The following is a 6,756-nucleotide window of genomic DNA, read 5'->3' on the forward strand; positions in this document are numbered from 1 at the left end:
TCATTCACTGATCTTGAATTCGTTATTGAAATCGTGTTAATATAAAACAATGTTAATTTCTGCTGTTTCAAGGAATAATTTTATGGAAGTTTGGTGTTAAATATCTGTTTTCAGCATTAATGTCTTTGTCGTGACTATAGTCATGGAAAGGAAATTGTAATTTCTTAGCATTCTTTTTTTTTTTGAAAAGATTTATTTATTTGAAAGTCAGAGTTACACAGAGAGAGGAGAGGCAGAGAGAGAGGTCTTCCATCTGATGGTTCACTCCCCAATTGGCCGCAACGGCCAGAGCTGCGCCGATCTGAAGCCAGGAGCCAGGAGCTTCTTCCGGGTCTCCCACGCAGGTGCAGGGGCCCAAGGCCTTGGGCCATCTTCCACTGCTTTCCCAGGCCACAGCAGAGAGCTGGATTGGAAGTGGAACAACTGGGACTCTAACCAGCACCCATATGGGATGCTGTTGCTTCAGGCCAGGGCGTTAACCCACTGCCGGCCCCTTTTCTTAGCATTCTTAAGAAAAGTTACAAGCACAGAACCTGAACCATTTGAGAGAAAGCTTCCAACTCAGTGTATCTGTCACCTCCATATGTTTTAGTCAGTGTTTCCTATAAACAGGGACATTGATCTGTGTAAGCATAAAGTGAAGATCAAAATAAGGAAATGACTTTTCATACACATTACCACCCAATCCTTGGGCCCCATTCAGATTTTGCCAGATGTCCCTGTACTGTCCTTTATAGCAAATGACCTATTGCCTTCAGTTACCCCATCTGTTTTCATGTCCTTTATTCTCAGACAGTACTTCAGCTGTTTGCTCAGCCTTTTCTTGGCCCTGATACCTTTGAGGAGTACTGGCCACTCATTTATGGTTGTTTTCATTCCTTCCTTCTGCTTTTCCTTTCCTTTCCTTTCCTTCCTCTTCCCCTTGCCTTTTCCTTCCTTTTCCCTTGCCTTTCCTTACCTTTACTCTTACCCTTCTTCTTATTTATTTGTCTGAAAGGTAGAGTGACCCAGAGAGAAAGATCTTCCATCTGCTGGTTCACTCCTTAAATGGCCACAACAGCTGGAGGCTGGGCCAGGCTGAAGCCATCAGCCAGGAACTACATCTGGATCTCTCATCTGGGTTGCAGGGACTCGAGTATTTGAGCCATCATCTGCCTATATGTTAGTAGGGAACTAGAATAGGAAGCGGAATATCCAAAACTTCAACCAGTGCTCTGATGTGGGATCAGCCTCCCAGGTGGTGGCTTGACCTGCAGTGCCACAACAGCTGCCCCTTGGCGTTACCTTTTAATTCCATTTCTCCATGAACTTTCTGAAGGGGTCTCATGTAAACTGTATCCATGCTACAGAGAATTTTTAAAAAAAAATTATTTATTTATTTGAAAGAGTTATACAGAGGAGAGACAGACCTTCCATCCACTGGTTCACTCCCCAGATGGCTGCAATGGCCCAAGCTGCACCAATCCAAAGCCAGGAGCCAGGAGCTGCTTCTGGGTCTCCCATGTGGATGCAGGTGTCCAAGGACTTGGGCCATCTTCCACTGCTTTCCCAGGCCACAGCAGGGAGCTGGATCGGAAGTGGAGCAGCTGGAACTTGAACTGCTGCCCATATGGGATGCCGGCACTGCAGGCGGTGGCATTACCTACTACGCCACAGTGTTAGCCCCATAAAGAACTTTTTGTATCTCTAAATGTACCCTTTGGTGGTTGGCATATTTGTGCTGCTGCTTACTGTGGAATCTGTATATTATGAGAGAAGAAATGAGTTTATTTTTCTAGAAATGGGAACAGAAGGGCATCCCTGTGAATTGTAGCTCATCAATAAGCTTTCGCTATCACCATTCACAGGACTCCCAAATCTCCAGCTTCTTTGACTCTTCACTTTGTGTGGACCTGGGATTCAAGTCAGTGTACCTCAGAAATATGTATTCTGTTAACCATTCCTTGTGATTTTATGCTGGCCTCGAGCCAGACCCAGCCAGCTGCTTCCTGTGTGCAGAGAACACTGAGGATTTTGTGGGGCAAGTGGTATTGCTTGGTTCCTGGCTCAACATGTGGGCAAAAGGTAGAGCCACTGCGGGTGGCTCTGCCTCCTGAGTGTATTGCAAGGGGTTGGATGTTGAATGGTTTTACTGAAAGGTGTCTTCACATCTGGTGTCTCACATAATGGAGAGGGGAGGGGAGGCTGCTGGACTATGGCTAACAGTGCATGAACTGAAAGTGCACACTACCCTGATATTTCTTAGGAAAGCCTTTTGGTTAAAGGAAGTGCCTGGATAATGACGGTAGAAAGTACACACACAGAGGGGGCTGCTCATCCTGGGAAGAAGCAGAATTACGAGGAGGAGAAGAGAACATACCCAGAAAGTAAGACTTCTAAACTCTTCCTTTCCAAGAGTAGTAACAACAAGCTTAGCACTTTGCTTTTTGAAGGGAGAAGCTCTGACTCATGACTGTCTCACAACTGGCTGCACCATGTGCAGTATTCAGAAACAAGAGCAGACTGATCTGGGAACCAGCGGCAGCCGCACAGCCCTCTGCTACCTTCTGGAGGCCGAAGATTGCAGATGGCCCAGCGGGGGTGGGGAGTGTGTGCCACTGACTCCCCCTCACCCCACAGGTGCAGAGGGGGCTTGTGAAGGCTCTCAGCCCTGATTGTGCCCTCCAGGGGCAGGGAACCAGGCTGTGGGGCCAGCCCTCCCAAGGCCATGTGCACAGACCTCAAGGCCATCCAAGTACAGATTCAATGAAGTCTAGAGTCAAGATGACCGAAAGCTGGGGGGGGGGGGGGACGCACTGGAGGTGCTTTATGATTATCTGAAAGACCTCATTGTGCAGCCTGCAGGTGGCTACAAGGAGTCAGGAGCTTGTCGAACAGGCAGGCACTGCTCCTTTTGGGCCCATTCTGCTGGGGGCGGGGCCTTTACAGCTAGCTTCCCTTGCTCTTTGCTGCACTCTCTCCAAGGGGTATAGCAGTTATCTCCATCAACACATTTCCACTCTAGAGTTCTCATTTAGAAAAAAAAAAAGAAATCATCTTGTTTTTGAAAGCATTATGGGAAGCCTGCCTATGTGGAATTCTAAAAGGATTTCAGGTAGCTTTTAGAGAGTCAGTGAATCAAAATTGATGTGTTATTTGGGAGGTGGGCCTGGCCGTTCCCTCCCATGTGGGTGCCACCATGTTCAGCTGACAGGAGGAAGTGTGTTTTCTAAACATTTGATTTTCTTCCTCCTGTTGCGAAAGCTGTATGCAGGTGCCCCGCCACTCCCTCCCAACCACCCCCCCAAACAGACAGATTTGTGTTGCTTCTGTTTCCCTGCCTGTCTCGGGAAGCTCACAGCGCACACACCCCAGCCAGAGTCCTGGGAGGAGACAGAACAAAGAGGCTGCCACAGAGCTTGTTCACGCTGCACGGAGAAATCTCTGCCTGCCTGTGTGGGCAGCTCAACCCAGGTGTGTCCTTGCCGTGGGGAGAAACCCCTTGACTCGCTTGTCATCCTCATGGGCCCTCACAGGCGAGGGCTGGCACGTTCCTGGCTGAGCTGTCCCAGTCTTCAGTCCTGGGGGCTCTGCAGCTGGCTGGGACCAGGTGGGGACCGTGGTCCAGGCTGGCAGAGCGGGAGGGTAGGCAGTCTGCCGCTTGGATGATCTGGAAGCCGTGCTGAGTTCCTGCCCATCTGTTCTCCCAGCTGAGCCAAGGCCAAAGCTGTCTACCTTTTGCCAACCCAGGGAGTGACAGGGAGCAGCATCACACAGGCATCCGCCCCGGTGTCCTGCAGCCCTGGTCCTCGCTGGCCTCAGCAGCCCCTCACCTGCCAGTGTGACTCCCTGGGGAGAGGCAGCCCTGGGGGCCCAGCCACTTTTGGTCCACAGATGTTCTTGAGTTCCCTGTCTTTGGGGCCTCTTAACTTTTCAAAGCCAGCACCGAGCTGATTGTTGGGAGCACCGTTGCCACTGACATAGTCGCTCGTGTTCTCACAGCCACTTCAGGTTTTTCTGAACTTTACAGAGTACGGAATAAGCCCTGCTTTCCTACAGGGAGCTACATGTAGGTGGAAGATGCTGCAGTGGTTGCACTCTCTTCACCGAACTTTCTGTGCCGGCCTTGGACTTCAAGGGCCAAGGGCCTGACTACCTCTTGTTCTTCCCCGGTCCCCTGCCTGGAACAAGCGAGTGAGGGCTGCAGCTCCCCCAGGGTGGCAGCTATGCATGAAAATGCTTGGCACAGAAACAGAGCACCCTGGCTCTGGAGCTGCCCTTCCCACCGGGGAGCCTCCCTTTGCATACCTGTAATGTGCACCCACAAACCCCTAATTTGTTGAAACCAAGCAGCTCTGTTTTGTTGAAGCCACTGGGGCCAGCCCCTATTAGCAAGTCCTAGCTGATACTGAAGACAGAAATGGCATCCCAGACTCCTGAAGGCCGAAGACACTGCCTTCTCTTTCTTCCTTCCACTGCAAGCATCCACGGCAGGACTGGACTCTAGAGCTGAAGCTGCACGGGCCTGTTTGGTGGCAATTAGGAGTGAGCACTAATGAATCTGCTGTCACTTCTTTTAAAAAATTTATTTACTTATTACTTGGAAGAGTTACAGAGAAAGGGAGAGAGACAGAGTGTCTTGGCATCTGCTGGTTTACTCTCCAAATGGCTGCAACAGCCAGGGCCTAACCAGGCCAAAATCGGGAGCCTGGAACTCCATCTGGGTCTCCCACGTGGGTGGCAGGGGCCCAAGTAGTTGGGCCATCTTCCTGTGTTTTACCAGGCTCATCAGGGAGCTGGATCAGAAGTGGAACAGCAGCAACTTGAACCAGGGCTCACATAGGATGCTGGGATCGCAGGCAATGGCTTAACCCACTGCGTCACAACACTGCCCCCTGTGCTGTCACTTCTGACAGCTCCAGTCCACACCGGATCCATGAGAGTGACAAGTGGGACAAGTGTCTTAGGTTTATGGAAACAATCATAGTAGCACAAAAGTAACTGGCAAAGAAACTGACTTAACTCAGAGCTGCTGGCCACCTGCTCTTCATCTCTTCTATTAAGTTTCAAAGCAAAATTAGAACAAATCAGAATCCCCAAATAGGTAGAAACTTGGCGGTCTTGTGAGCCAGTCTGCCACTTGATCCGTGATCATTTCGGAGCGGTGCCTTCTAGGGTGGATGCTCACTGTGGCTCTTCCAAGCAGCTCTGTTTTTTGACGATGCTGTGAAAACTTCCATCCGTTGAGTCCCGGTTCTGAGGCTGAAGCTCCACAGCCCGGATCTTCCACTTGTTACCTCTGCTTGATGACATCTGTGGGACTCCTCCAGGCCAATCAGCCTTACTTCAACTTTTTTTTTTCCTGAAAAGTTATTTTGTAGTCTTATTTTAAAAGCATCCTGTGCTCATTCAGTAAAGAAAAGTGAAAAGAAATCCACTACACCTTATTTGGTGATAATGATGATGAATGTCTTGCTAGGTTTTCTCCCAGAATCCTTTCTGCATGAATAATCATAGCCAACAGTTTTTATACAAATGCAGACTTTTTCATAAAAGGTGGTTTTGTTAGTAATCTGTGTGGTTCATAAGTGAGTTCATCCTCACGCCCATTTAAGGTAGGACAGATCGTTCTCCATCTCCATTCTACAGAGGGGGACAATACAGGTATGAAGTCACTGCCCAGTGGGCAGCAGGGCCAGGATTTGAGCTTGGTGGCCTGACTCCGAGAACCTAGACTGTTCTCTAGATTATTATTTCTCTAAAACCAGAAAACAGCGCTCAATAAATAGCTGCTCTTACTAATGTTATAACCCATGCCAGAGAGGAATCTGAATTGTCAAGCTCTTGAAGAGTAGGACTACCTAGTGGAGGGTGACCTGGTGCAGGCCTGGGGCCCTCACCTAGGAGTCTATGGCTTTGCAGAGTTTTCCCTGGTGGTCTGCCCATGAGATGAGAAAGAAGGGAGGCTCTTACCTGGGTGCAAGGGGTCCCAGGCAGGTTGCCCCAGGATGTGGTGGGGGCTGGAGCCCCCTTTCCCAGCAGTACCTCTGTGAACCCCACTGGGTAGCAACCTGGGGAGAGCTGGCTGATCACGGGGAAGGGCAGCTCAGCCCAGACAGGAGCGTCTGTGTGGTTCTGCGGTGGGCTGGGAAGGAGTAGGAGGCTGCCCCGGAGCGAGGCCTGCTGGAGTGCCGCCGGCCTGGGCTGGGCGCCAGCCTGGGAGCCAGAGGAGGGGCCGCCTCCAGGAACCACAAACTGGCGCTGTTACTGCTGCTGAGGTGGCAAGGAGGACACATCTGGCCAGAGGGAAAGCATCAGTGGCTCGTTGGTCTAGGGGTATGATTCTCGCTTAGGGTGCGAGAGGTCCCGGGTTCAAATCCCGGACGAGCCCTGTTTTTCTTTTCCTGCTGTACTGCTCACCCTGGGCGTGTGTCGTTAAAGGGCTCTAAGAACAGTCTCCCTGTTAGCCACTGAGCCCAAAACCGCAGGATCAGCTAAACAGTGACTGATCTGGATAGGCTGTGGGCTGGTTCTCAGTCAAGGTCAAGAACAGACAGGCTCTTGATGTAAAACCAGTCATGAAGCCACCAGACTTCAAAGTCCAAACACTAGGATTGAAGGTCAGACTCCAAGTCCGTTTTCCCCTTAGGGAATTAGGAAGAATAATGCTTATTCCAGCTGCTGGATTACATCAGAGGCTGCAGTGCACCTTCCAGGCACAAGGATTGCTAGGAATAATACTAAGAACGAAGGGAATCTAGACGGGACTCCTGGCAC

General features: G+C 50.3%; 1 non-coding gene across 1 annotated transcript; it reads left to right on the forward strand.

Annotated features, from left to right (window-relative positions):
* The first annotated feature begins 6,298 nt into the window (after positions 1-6,298).
* Positions 6,299-6,370, forward strand: TRNAP-AGG (transfer RNA proline (anticodon AGG)). Its single transcript has one exon. It is a non-coding gene; the product is annotated as a tRNA-Pro (tRNA).
* The last annotated feature ends 386 nt before the right edge of the window (positions 6,371-6,756 follow it).

The sequence above is a fragment of the Lepus europaeus genome, chromosome 14 (genome assembly GCF_033115175.1).
Source record: "Lepus europaeus isolate LE1 chromosome 14, mLepTim1.pri, whole genome shotgun sequence".
Taxonomy (NCBI): Eukaryota; Metazoa; Chordata; class Mammalia; order Lagomorpha; family Leporidae; genus Lepus; species Lepus europaeus.